At 44.8% G+C, this 13284-nt stretch overlaps 1 long non-coding RNA gene across 1 annotated transcript in view; it reads right to left on the bottom strand.

The window, feature by feature from the left end:
- LOC130261857 (uncharacterized) overlaps positions 1–13284 on the bottom strand; it is an 89689-nt gene that overhangs the window by 71726 nt on the left and 4679 nt on the right. The window contains exons 2-3 of the long non-coding RNA XR_008842034.1: positions 12527–12673; positions 12252–12345 (exon numbers count right to left, since the gene is read on the bottom strand). This is a non-coding gene — a long non-coding RNA (uncharacterized LOC130261857). The remainder of the gene's footprint in view (positions 1–12251; positions 12346–12526; positions 12674–13284) is intronic.

Below are 13284 nucleotides of genomic sequence, written 5' to 3'. Positions count from 1 at the left end.
GCCCCAATTATTGTCTGAGGGGAGGTGATATATTACTGCAAAAATCAATAGTACATTGAGTAACCAGCAACTGTGTCACACATCAGGGTCTCACTGCACTGTCTAAGCCATGAATGTTTTACATATTCCTGGTATTCACATTAAAAAATTCAAATGACAAGGCTTAAATTCCTTGTGGTTATGGTCTGAGGTCTCCACTTGCAGAGGAGAGGCAGAATAAACCCCATCAGGCCTGTCAGGAAGACTGCATCAGTTTCATGCCAGTTTTGTCCATTAAAACCCCACTATCACCACAGGCCTTGCTGCACAGAGACAAGGAGATGAGCTTTGCCTTTGTATCTAGTAATTAAATTTGGCAGTTTCTTTCCCAGGGAAAAAATGACACAAGACACCTTTAATCTCATTTCTGACTCTGCCCATCACTTTCAAGGAAGCTGCAGCAGTTTCCTAGTGGAAAAATTAGATGCCTCTAGTTAAAGGAAAAGCTGGATCTTCAAATACGACCACTAGACATCCCCTTAACTTCAGCCAACTAAGCAGAGGTGCTCCTGGAGCCCTGATGGCTTCTTCCAGCCACCCTATGCAACATCAGCAGCCAGGGAAGGAGAAAGGACTCTCCAGGGACTCTACAGACTGATGGTTTCTGGACCACATTAGCTGAACCCATTATTAATGTGCTACAATCACACCCCATGCTCAGGTGAGACACACCTGGCTGAGAAGAACAGATCCATTCAGGCCTGGCTGCAGCCTGCCTTTGCCTTTTTGACTGCCTGGGGAAAGCCACCAAGGTGGATCTGCCCCAATCCTGATGCCAGCAGGTCTAGAAATTTCCTCTGATACCCTAATGAAGAAGTAGAGGTTCAATGGGTGCAAGACAAAGCAGCTGTAAGGGAGCAATGCCTGTGTATGCTCTGTGTGAATGGCCCTTACCTTTCAGAAGAGAAAATCTTACATTGCCCACATCCTGCCTGTGACATGAGGTTAGATAAAATATGTTTAGGAGGCATGGTCTGGCCTGTAGCCCAACTGTCTGACCACAGTAACCACACTCTTTCCTTATAAACAGGACGCTGTTTCTTCTGGGCATCTGGGATTTGCCAGTTCAGCTTTATTCAGCTGATTAGAATGATTTTTTTTGTTGTTGTTGTCGTTGTTCTTAATTAATTTTCAAAAATCAAAACAATGGGTGTGGAACACTGTTCAAAACCACTGATTTTTCTGCAGCTTTGGTGTAACATGGAAAAATCAGCTTGAAGTGGGTTGTTTAGCTACCAGAAAAGGTTCTCAAGGAAACTCCTCTGAGAAATGCAATCATCTTCTGAGACTGACACTCACTTGCAGCTTATGTCATAGCTCATAGAATGAAAGAATCATCAACACTTCAGGCATTTCAAGCTGAGATAGAAAGACCACTTGAGAGCTGAGGTAAGTTCTGCTCTAGCAGAGTGTCAGGAGAATACAGCTAATGACCCCAGGGAGGATTTTCTTTTTGGTCCCCAGTTAAAGCAACAACCACTAACCTCCTGCCTAGTAGTTTTCACTCCTCATTCAATAACCTCTCTGTTTACACTACTCATCATGTAAATTGTCTGGACACTGTTACAAATTTTCCATTAATAATCACCACAAGATCTCCTGCTGTCTTGCTGTGCTTAGGTGTTCCATGGTTGACTCTCCCACACTCATCAATGCTCACTCTGAGTGAGCCTGCACAGTCACTGCTGCTCCTGCTCTGGATGGATGGCAGATCACAAGCACCTGCTAAGAAAACACAATTTGTTTGTAATAAACCTTCTCAGATTCCTTCCAGTCTCACATAGTATCCAAACCTTGCCACCTGTTCAATACTATCAGTCAGGACACTCTTAGGTGCTTTTAATCTGTCCTGGTATGGTTTTCTGTCTTTGGCCAGAAAGGCTCTGAGTTGCCTTCTGAGGCATGAGTTGCTCTCTTCTGTCTTCTCTCAAGAATTCAAACATTCTTCATTAGAGCATTCATAAAGTATCCACAGTGGAGTTTTTCTGGGGTAAGAGCAAAAGGTAATAATCTTTAAACCATGGGAAGGGAGGTTCAGAAGAGGTGTAAGGGCCTGTTTTCCAGCAGTAGGAATGAAGCAGAGCACCTGGGGGTGGTGTGGGACCTTGAACCCTGGACATCCTTGAGGACAGGTCACAAGAGACATTTGCCTGCAGCTGATTCTCCTTCTGAACATGTGCCCCAGCCCCATCACCTGTCTGTGTACCAAAGTGTCACAGAGGGAACAGCCATGCTCCTCAAATTTAAAATAAGATATATTCCTCTGGGAACTGTGACAATAGCACTTAAGGAAGATTCAGAAACCCTATCTTTCAGACCTCAGCTGGGGTTATTTTACAAGGACAACTTTCCAATCAAAAAGGGGGCAGAGCTAAACCATTTCTCTGCCAACTCCATAAGCATATGCCAGTCTCACTTTGGACTTTGTCCCTGAATTGGAAAGGTAACTAGAAAGCATCAGATAAGAAACTGGACATATCAAAACAGTCAAACAAAGCCTGAAGGACTTTGACAATAAACACACATGGAGTGAAGACACTTTCACACAGATTCCTTACTTCAGTGTGTAGGAGGATCTACTGCAGGGATTTCATTTAGAACAAAATACAACACTGAGATCTTTATAGCAATCCCTAGCCACTCTCTCTGGTACTTTTTGTACCACATACAGACTACAAGCTTGCAGGAGTGTCAGCTTTTGGGCACCATACCAACATGGGATGAGTGCAGGAACACCCTGAATGATAACGTAATACAAATAGAGATAAGAGAAGAGAAACAATAGTGAACAAATGCAAATGCACTCTTGTTGACCAGAAAAATCCTGACTTGCATCCTAGAGAAGCTGTGGAGGCACCTGAATCAAAGAGGCCTCCTGGAGCAGAGTTCAACATAGTGTTAGCCAAAATATGCTGGCTAAATAAACTGAGTAAGAACGTCATCAACATGACAAAGCAAAAGATATCCAGAGAAGGACAACTAAAATGTTCAGTGTACTCACGCCACTGCAAAAGGCCACTTAAACAAACTAAAGGTAAAATGGTTCAGCTGTTTTTATCTTGTCAGAGAATCCATAGAGCAGTGTTGTGCCAGCACAGCAAGGCCTGCCCAGGCCCTGGGAATCATCCCAGCTCCATCCCCTCAACAAAATACCTCTCCTGGCAGAAGCTGGGTCAGAGATGCAGTGGTGCTGGTGGAAATGGGCTCAGCTATCTCAGCCTGTGTCTCTTGGAGATGATGCAGCTCTGATGGTTTAATGTGCCCACAGCACAGCAGCAGGGCCACTGCCATGTGGAAAGCATCAACCCACAGCCACTTACACCAGGTTCCTTCAATGCATCCCTAAATCAGTCTGTAACCACAGTCTCCTCTGCATTCCCTCTTAAACTGAGTATGGTTGATGTCAGGTCCATCCTTCCTCTTCCTTTCCCTCTCTCAATCATGCCCAGGCAAACAAACTAAGAAAAGTATGCAACTCATTGTTTGTTCAGTGTAATTGCTTGAGTTCTACTTCCTAGTGGCATTCCTCAAGGCTGCCAGGTCTTCTTATGGTTAAAATCCAGATTTCCACACTGGTCAGTTCAGAAAGGGTGGAGTTACTGCTTTTCTAAGCAAATTAACTGAATTTGCACACTGGAAAGCCCAAGTAGGCTTGCAATTGTAGCACTAGCACATGGAAAATGGTGGCTCAGCTGGGAAGTCTTTCAGCTCTTAGTGTCAGAGAGTAACCCTTGGACACATGAAAAGAATTATTTTTTTCTTCAACCAGATCTCTCTCCTACCTCTTGGATACCAGGCTGCTCTCTACTCAAGTATGCAAATCTGAGCAAGCCACCAAGAAGTGTGTTAAAAATCTCCTTGGGAATAAAAATACTATTTGTACAAACTCTCACACCCTTCTCCCACCTTCCAAGCAAAGGCTGCTCTTGCAGCTGGTAAGATGAGGCTCTCCTGGTGAGGTGGGAGCGGAAATACGATGGGTTATCGTTATGCACTGTCTTCAGTGTTTTGCTGAGCTAGGAAAGGACAGGACACCAAGCACATTCCATGGCTCTCTGCCAAGCAGGGGCCCAAAGGGTAAACAGAAAGTAGTGTGCAGGATGCAAGAGTGTCTTTAAAAGAAACAAGGGGGGCACCAGATGGTCACTGAAATGATCCACAGCAGGAGAATGTGAACGAACATTTCAGGTTCTGTTCTAACACCTTATTAAACATATATGGATGTGTGTCTTAGGAGCAGGCTGCATTCTGGGACAGCCATGTCAGGCTGAGATTTTGCAAATAATCCATCTCCTCCACAGTCCCCGGTGAAGTCACCACCTCAGCGCCCGGCTGTCCTGCTCCTTCCAGCACTACAGTTGAGCATAATCACCCCAATCATTTTTTTCCCCCCTGATTAAACTGACTTCCAGTGCCATTACAGTAAATCACCACAAGCAGGTTTTGTTCGTTTGCTTTTTAGCTGCGGACTCGTATAACGCAGCGTGCAAACCCTAACGAAGGGCGTTTGTACGGCAGCGAGGGTCGGTGCCGCAGTTTAACAGAGAGCAGCTTTGTGAAGGCAGAACAAGGCTACTGCAGTGTGCTCTAGGGCTTTCACTTCCTATGGCCAGGCCGGATCTCTGTTCCCTGCTAATGAACAGCTGCTGTTCATTCAGCCATCGAGGTGGCCCGGTGGGACAGTTCGGAGGGGACGCACCGATGCAAAGTCTCCCCTCTTGTCTGAACGCGCGGCGTGAGCAACGCCCAACCATCCATGCAGAGCACAAAACTCAGGAAGTCGTTCAGCATCCCTTAGGCTTCATGCTTCTTAGTTCAAAGGCAGAGTGGGCGAGAAAATTTCAGAGAAATGAGCCATCACAAAAGCTGTGTCCTTTCAATCAGCGATTCCAGAAGAGTTTTTTGGCTATTATGAGGTCTCCTCATCTGGTAGGACACACAAGAAGTCACTCTCCCATACAACAACCTAATGTTCCTGTGATTTTCATTCAGTGTCAACAGACTCTTAATTACTTAATAAAAATATGTTTCTAAAATTTGAACATTGAAATGAAATTTCAAATGCCAGAAATTTCCGTGCTCCCATCCTTGAGTTTCTCTACAGAGAAGGATGCATTTGTTCTCTTAGAGGTCACTCTTGGGAGCTGCTATAAGGCACCACACACTGATATAATAGGAAGGAGCTTGGATACAGTGAGGCACAGCAAAGACTGCCTGGAGTTCACTTTGAAAATCCAGGTTCAGGAAAAGCCTTTTCCTCTTCACCTTTCTGTTTAGGAGCCTCCTCTTCAGCTTTCTGTTTAGGAGCCTCCTCTTCACCTTTCTTTTTAGGAGCCAAAGTTTATCAAGCTTTGCTTACCATGATTTCTACAAGTTTAAACACTGTACCATGCATTTTTTGGAGGAGGTATGAAAATGGTATATTAATTGCAGTCTGCTCTTAATTGTTTTCCTTAAATTAAAATAACACAATGGTCAAACAAAACAAAGCAAAACAAAAACAAACAAAAAACCCCACTTCATGCTGAAATAAGAGTCCAGGCACAAGCACTGATTTACTAGAAACCTGCTTAAACACACAGCTTCGATTAAAAGGTTGTAGCTCTTTTTTTACACAAGCCTCGAGAGACAGCCTTGCCTAGGAATGGTGATGGGGACAGGGGGGTTGAGGGCCAGCCCAAGGAAAACCTAGCCACATGACCACACAACTTTTTGGGCTGTCCTTTTCTTCCCAGCTAGCTGTCCACCCTGGCTGGGAACCTGCTGGCTCCCTAAGCACACGTGAAGAGTGAGCCATGCTCCCAGCTGGTGTGCTGCAGCTACACTGGCCTCATGACAGCCTTAGTCAAACCCGCCCCCCCCACCACCCTTATCTTTTTTTTCTCTCCCTTGAAAAAGCAAATAAAACCTCCCAAGCCTCTCCAAAGCCATTTGCCAAGCAGAAATGAGGCAGAAAACCCAAACAGAAACATTGCCACGAACTAGATTATTTACAGGCTCAGGAGAGAGAATTGCAAATACATACATGGCAATTGCTATATCCCTTTAGTTTCTATTTTCTCACCTTTTTGTTTTGGCACAAGAAAGACCCAGCATGTGACAGTAAGGTCAGGGTATCTCTGGTTACAGCAATGCCTAAGAAGCGTTGTTCTAGTAAAATGACACCAGGCAGAAGCCACATTATATAAAAAGCGAAGGAGGCACAGGCATGGGATATGAAGCACTTCAGACACTACACTTAAATGATGTGACCACTGCAACAGGTCCTGCTCAAAAAGCAGAATCTTAGCCTGTGCTGAACCTAGCACTGCCATGGCAAAACAATTAAGGAGGGCTGGAGAGGCAGTCCCACTTGTGACACTTCTGCAGCTGCTGAGCTTGTGCAGCCTGGGTCCCTACACAGAGCTGATCTCTCCCACTGTATTGCAGGGTGCTCACACACCTCACAGACCTCTAGTCTTGGCAGATAATGCAAACAGAACTTGGCAGCACTGTCAGCATCAACCACAGGGGAGGGGGAGAGTGAATAGAGTGTCCTCACCCTAAAGTTTGTGAGGAAACCACTCCTACTCTGCACAGCACTCCTGCCAGTGCCACACAGCAAACAGCTGCTTTGGTTTCTGCAGGTGTCTGTACAAGGTTTCCCATCCTCAAAGTGTCCCTCTCTCCTCTTTTCTGTTTGGTTTGAGTGCTCAAACTACTGGTTTTCACCTGGTTCCAAAGAATCAGTGAAAAAAATCAGTGTAGGTTGGGCAAACATAGCAGAGGCTCCCCAGAAGGTTCATAAACTTTTCACTAAGCTGGCCAGAGCTTCAATTTTCTACCACAGAGCCCAAAAACAATTTGTCTGCTTTCCCATTTCATCAGGAGGCTATTGCACAGCTCTTACACTGATATTGCAGCAAGGACCTTTTGAAGCCACTGATTGGCATGTCTTTTCTGTTTATTTTCTAATAAAAAAGAATCATATGCACTAAGCTTTCTAAAAAGCAACTGTGCCGGCACTCAGCCACAGAGGAAAGTACTGCAAAAGCCCCTGATGCTTTTACTTAACAATAAATTCAGACAGCTTTGTTTACAAATGGGACTGGCCTTTCATTTATCTAACTTTTTAAAGAAAATCTGGGAAAATTTATTAGTCCAGAGTCAAATATATTCTCTGAGCAACAAACAGGCCTCTGATCCCTTTTACTTACATCCAGACATTTCAAAAGCAGTTCAGTAGACATTTTCCAGTTTTCATTTAGTGAAGGCTTATCATGGTTTATATACTGATCCTGTTCCCATTAAAATTAACTACATCCCCACCAATATCACTAGGAGGAAAAATCAAAAGGAGTGCTCAAAACTATATGCTCTGACCAAAAATCTCAGCTTTTTCCTTCACAACTTAGATTCTCCCTGGACCCACAAATCAAGTTTCCATAGTATCACCACATTAACAAAGTGCAAGACTTTACCAAAACCCCTCCAAAAATCTCAATTTGCCTTTCCCCCCACACACCACTTTTTAAACAAACTTTGAACCATAGTTGTGCAAAAGACCAGAAGATGTTGCTTAGAGGTACAATCAAATGAGAACTTCAAATCCTATTTGCAATCTTGCAAGTGTTGGGAAGGATTTTATGGGACCTTTTTCCCAGAAGAAGGACTTGTGTGGCTGTAAGTTCCCATCCCCAAGGAAAGTCTGGCTGGTAAGAAGCAGGAAGAGCTTTGGCAGTCACAGGGATTACAGCACTGGAGGAGAATATGAAGGAGAAAATTTAATTACTTTTTGTGACAGATTTCAGCAAAGGCTTGAACATCTGTCTCCTACATCACACTCGGGTGCTCTCCTCCCATGATTAAGTTAATCACCATTTGTTTTCTCATTTTTCTTCCCACTTTCTACATCTTTTAACACCGGTCAGGAGGGGAGCAGGCCCAGCCAGCAAGCTCACAGAGGCAGGGGCTTCAAGTCTACATCCAGGTCCAGCTGAGCTGAGGCTTGAAGTGAGTTGCCCCCCTCACCTCCCTCCCATGCAGACAGGCTTTTATCTCCTGAAATCTCCCCTCCTCAAGTTTCTTCCCACCATCATTTACAAAACTCTCCTTTTGCTTTGATGAAAAATGAAAACCAGACTTGCCAATCCTCACTTTTTCATGAGGAAATCTTCCATCATCATGTTCTGCCAATCCCAGTTGCTGCCTTATTAACACAAAAGTATTCAGAGCTACAGTCTGTCTCACCAGTACTGGAAATTTAGGTAGGAATTGTGGAGCAAGGACACAACATGCAAGAAAATGAGGATCTAGATGAGGAGAAAATTTGGGCAATCAAGATTTATACAAAAGTGTTTCTATAGTACAGATGATGATTTCTGCAGAACAGAGAATATTTCAAAAAATGAAATTGTCCCAAAATGAAAAATAAATTGAAAAACTACAAATAGGAGAAGGAGACAAAATGAAGAGACTTGTAAAAGAAAGGGATCTTTAAAATACAATGATGGGGTGGGCTATAGTGAATTTAAATACCAGCCTGCAATAAACTCTGTGTAACATGATCCCTGAACACAGCCCAGCTCTTAGGGAGGTTTCAGCTACACTTTCCAGGCATATCTCTTCGACCTTGTCTCTGTCACATAAACGAACTGAAATGAACATATGTTTTTAAGTTTGTTTCTAAAATAACCAGACCGAAGCAGAAATACTGCACTGCCCACACTAATTCTCCCCCCACCTTCCTCAGGGGAGAGAGCAGAGAAAAACCATGCGTGTTAGTCACATCAGATGAAGTGCTACAGTGACGAAGATTTATACAAAACAGAGACAAAAAAAGCCTGTCAGGTCCCAGCTGCGGGTGAGCAATGAGCTGTGAGACCAGGAAGGTGACATTGTGCCAAGGCCCCCTCACCTCCAGCCTTTGGGCTCCCCAAGTGCACGCAGCAGCCCTGAAAATGTGCAGGAAATGACCAGGCATGCTGCAGGGACAGGTCAGCCTTCTGCAGAGCTCAGGATGTGCACCAAGAGCACCCTGGAAATGGATTGGGCAGGGAAAAAGGTATTGCTGCCCCAGCATCTGCTGCCCTGTCACAGACAGAGGTAGATCACATCCAAGGAAATATAGGGAACAAAGAGATGATTCTGCCTCTCAGAGGATGGGGATGCTACAGGACAAGATGTGCCCTGACAGGCTCATATCTAAAGATCAAGGATCCTGGAGTTTTAATCACAGTGACAACTGAAAAATGTTACCCCTGGTATGAACAAAGGCTGCTGGATGAAGGGATAGGGAGGAGCCCTGAGGAGGACTTTGGGGTACTGGAGGATGAAAGGCTGGACATGACCCAGCAGTGTGAACTTGCAGCCCAGAAACCCAAGTGCATCCTGAGCTTCATCAAAATATTCATATTTCTCACATGACTGCAAGTACAACACTACCTAGGAAAGCAAACTGTGACTGCATCTACATCCACCCATTTCCTTTCTACCCTAGACACTGAGCCCTGCAGATCCTTTTCCTGTCATGGGCTGCTTGCTCCTTGAAATGTAGGCTGAATGTTCTCCATGGGAAGAAAAAGGACATTTTACACCTTACAATAAGGGGAACTATATACCTGAAATGGAAGCTTGGTTTTTAATGAAATTCAAGAATCCAGACATAAGGATTTTCTAATAATCAGTATTACACTCGTGAAAGGTCTCATTTCTCTGTTTGGAGACTTGAGGATTTTAAGAAAGGCTTATCTGAAAGACACATCATCAAATTGGTAGGAGAATCCAAATCCTCCTGTCTAAAATGTCACTTAATGACGCTTGAATTAAATTTTAAAATACTTCTGTAAATGAAAGAAGATAGGAAGAATGAATTCTGCTTTGGAGAACTTTATTCCTTGCCTGCCCACAAGAGTATTTTGCATAACTAGTTGAATTTCTGTCACAGTATTGGCTCAGCATCAGCAGAGAATATATAGCAATTTACTTCTTAAATAGTTAAAAAATTCAGCATCTAGCACTTCAAAGGCACTTTGACTACAATGGAAAAAATTTACTTTGTAAAATCTTAGAAAGCTCAAGTTGGCAATGTCTCTTTAATTGGCTTTAAAACATTTAATAAAAGTTTTATGATACAATCCTACCCTACAGCCACCATTAATCCCATATGGCTGTGAGAGATACCACGCAGCCCACGAAAGCTGGAAGAGAACATTTTGTTTTGTGTCCCATCTATTAGTGTTTACTAAACCAAGTACAGGAGATTTAACAAATCATCTCAGAAAAAGAAACTGCTACAAGCTCCCCTTTCTTGTTATGACAGGCAGTCCCATGACGTTTTTTGGGTTCTAGCCCCAGCTCTGCCCCAACAGTTCTTCCAGTCTTATGCAAACAAGGAATCCTTCACTTCTTTCTATTTCCTAATCCCAAACTGGATCATTACCATTTGATTTGCAGGGATGCTACACAACACCTTGGAGAGAGGAGGTGAGCATTATGTTGCCTCATTGCACAAGATGACAGAAGGCATGGAAATGGGTAAGGCAGAAGGATGACACTTTCATAAAATATAGATATTTGGGCACAGGCTTGAGTAAACTTGACAATGAAGTTTCAAAGGCAATGTGGCATGGAAGGTGGTATGGAAGGCTGGTAGAGCTTGGCAGAATATGATAAGCATGTCTCATAATACATCAGGAGATTTCTCAATCTGCCAATGTACATGCAAACATCAAAAATTCAGTGGCAATTTGGGAAAAGGAAAGTAGTAGATGGAAAAAAAATTCTCTCTGCAAAGCAGACAAAAGAAATGGCCACAGCAAATTGAGAGCCCCCTGAGGGAAAACCCACCCTTGGTCTGAGTGCAGCACCTTGGTAAAAGTGTGAAATGAAGAGCTGAACACAGGTGTAAATCCCACCAGCCCTGGTAGAACCTCTGCTCATAAAGCACAGGCACTCAAGTGGAGCTTCACATTCTTTGGCAGCACCGCTCTGCTCCCACCAGCACTGCCCTCCTCCTGGGCTGCCAGCTCCAGGACGAGGATGAACACAGCAAAGACAAGCTCTGGCCTTTCAAAGCACTCTGGCACAATTTTAAAAGCATGCAGGCAGGCTAAAATGCATCAATGTGATGTTTTAAAACCTACTCTTCTAAATTCCCTATTCCTTTTGACACAGAACATTGCCCGCTAGCAGGAGGCACCAGAAAAACCCACAATACCATACACTTTGGGACCCTCATCTCCAAGCCTGTGTTGCTTTCATTCTTTTGAGTAGTAAAAGATATGGAAAAGAGACTGCAAGTGCCTGCTCCCTGTTAATTTATCTTGCAGCCATTTGACACGTGGTGAGCTGTATGAAAATGATGTGTGTTTTTCATGCTGTCCTGACTGCAAGAAGGTGCTGGTGCAGTCCTGCTGCAATTAGTCACTTGTGTCTGCTTGTTGCTGGAGGCAAGGAAAGAAACAACATGCCAGTGAGGCTCCTAAAGCAGGTAACATGGAAAACAGCTGTTTACCCAGTGCAAGGAAGTAAAATGATCATTCATCAGAGCTGAACTAAGAACGCCTGTACAGCCCTGAGACAGACCCAAGGGAGCTGTGCAAGGTTACGTGTCAAGTAAACATGGGAGTTGGCAGGAATAGTGGTGGTGCACTGAGGTGAACCCTTGACCAAGTTCTGCATTAAAAAGAGGAGTGAGATCTCACATTTTTGGAACATGCTAAGATCTGGTAATGAGTCTAACTCTGTCTCAAGAGCCTGATTTGAAGTAAGGGACTCTCAGTGACTCCCTCCCCGCAAATCAGGAGTTAAAAACCCCCCAAACCTCAAACTCTCAAAACACCTTAGTTGCATGATACAGGCAGTGTTCTCCCACAGTAGCTATCCCTATTCTGGGTGAGGAAGAGAGGTTACACAGAGGCAGGAGGGGCTGTGAATACACAGTCAGCTATTCCCAAGCTGCCCCTTCTGCCACAGCTCACTCAGCCCTGGGTGCAGAATACAGGGTATCTCCCACCCAGCATCAGGGGGATGGCATGCTGGAAATCATCAAGACAGGGCTTAGATTCACAGGATGCCAAAAGAAAGGGGTTTATACAGGACCGGATCAAATAACAGGCCAGACTAACTGAGGTGAGATACGAGGACACTTACTCAGGGCCAAAGGTTAATGCCTCCCCACATGACAAGGGTCGCTATCTGAGGAATCCAGAGGCCACCATGCAGCTACTGACCTTTGGCTGAGGATCTGAGAGGCAGAGCTCACCAGCTCCCAGGTCGGTCATGTGCCAGAGCAGAGAGTCAGGGGCGAAAACTAAGATACTGTTGCTAGAAGAAAGTGATAAATCAGTAAACAGAGTGTCAGGGGGAGGAAATAAGCTGGCTTCTGGTTCAGTTTGCTGCAAGCCCTACTAACACCAAACTCGAGCATGAAGACAGTGCCCAAAAGAGAGCAGGCTCATGAGACAGTGCCTGTATTAATGACATTAGTAAGGGACTAAAGGCTTACCTTTCCAAAGGATTAGGAGGATTACTTTTTCAAACTGAGCATCTCTTTCCCAGCAGTTTCTGATCTTCCAAAGGAGCTCCTCATCCTCCACAGGGATTTCCAGCCCATAGGTAACACTCCCGGGATGCTAATGGAGCAACTCAGCTCCTGCAATGGACACCAAAAGGGAAAAGGGTGCATTTTAGGGGTTATACTGCTAGTGCTGGGCCCTCTCCTGCTGTGCCATGGGAAACATGGTGGTGGTGTATCAACAGCCTGGCTAATTTGGCTCCCATGTTGTGGCATATTGCTTGCTCTACTCTCTATGTGGCTGCTGCTTCTAGTACAGCATCCACCACAGCTTCACTCAGCGACTACAACCCAAACTGCTGAGCAGGCTCTGCCTATTTGTACACCCCACAGCACCCAGCACAAGGGCTGTGGCAGTGGCATTCCAGGGGATGCCACAGCCCAGGGCTCTGCACCTGTCCTGAGGTGGCATGGGGACAGGGATGGACCGGGATGGCCACTGGAGGCTGGTCCCTGGGAAGCCCCTGTAAGCATGAGCACCTCCCCACAGCCACAGGAGTGGTGGGAGCATAATCTGGAGCAGCTGCTGGCATTCTTCCTGTACCCCAGGAGCGATCAAAGGCTTGCAGTGGCTTCACTTTTCCAATGTTACTAGAAGCAATGGAACAGCATCAAGGATACATTGGAATTTCCCTTTATCACAGCTGTAGCCACAGAGCATTTATAGGAAGCAGAAGGGATAAGTGACC

This window comes from Oenanthe melanoleuca, chromosome 1A, assembly GCF_029582105.1.
Source record: "Oenanthe melanoleuca isolate GR-GAL-2019-014 chromosome 1A, OMel1.0, whole genome shotgun sequence".
Taxonomy (NCBI): domain Eukaryota; kingdom Metazoa; phylum Chordata; class Aves; order Passeriformes; family Muscicapidae; genus Oenanthe; species Oenanthe melanoleuca.
Note: the sequence above shows the minus strand (reverse complement) of the source record. Positions and strands in the feature narration are given on the sequence as shown.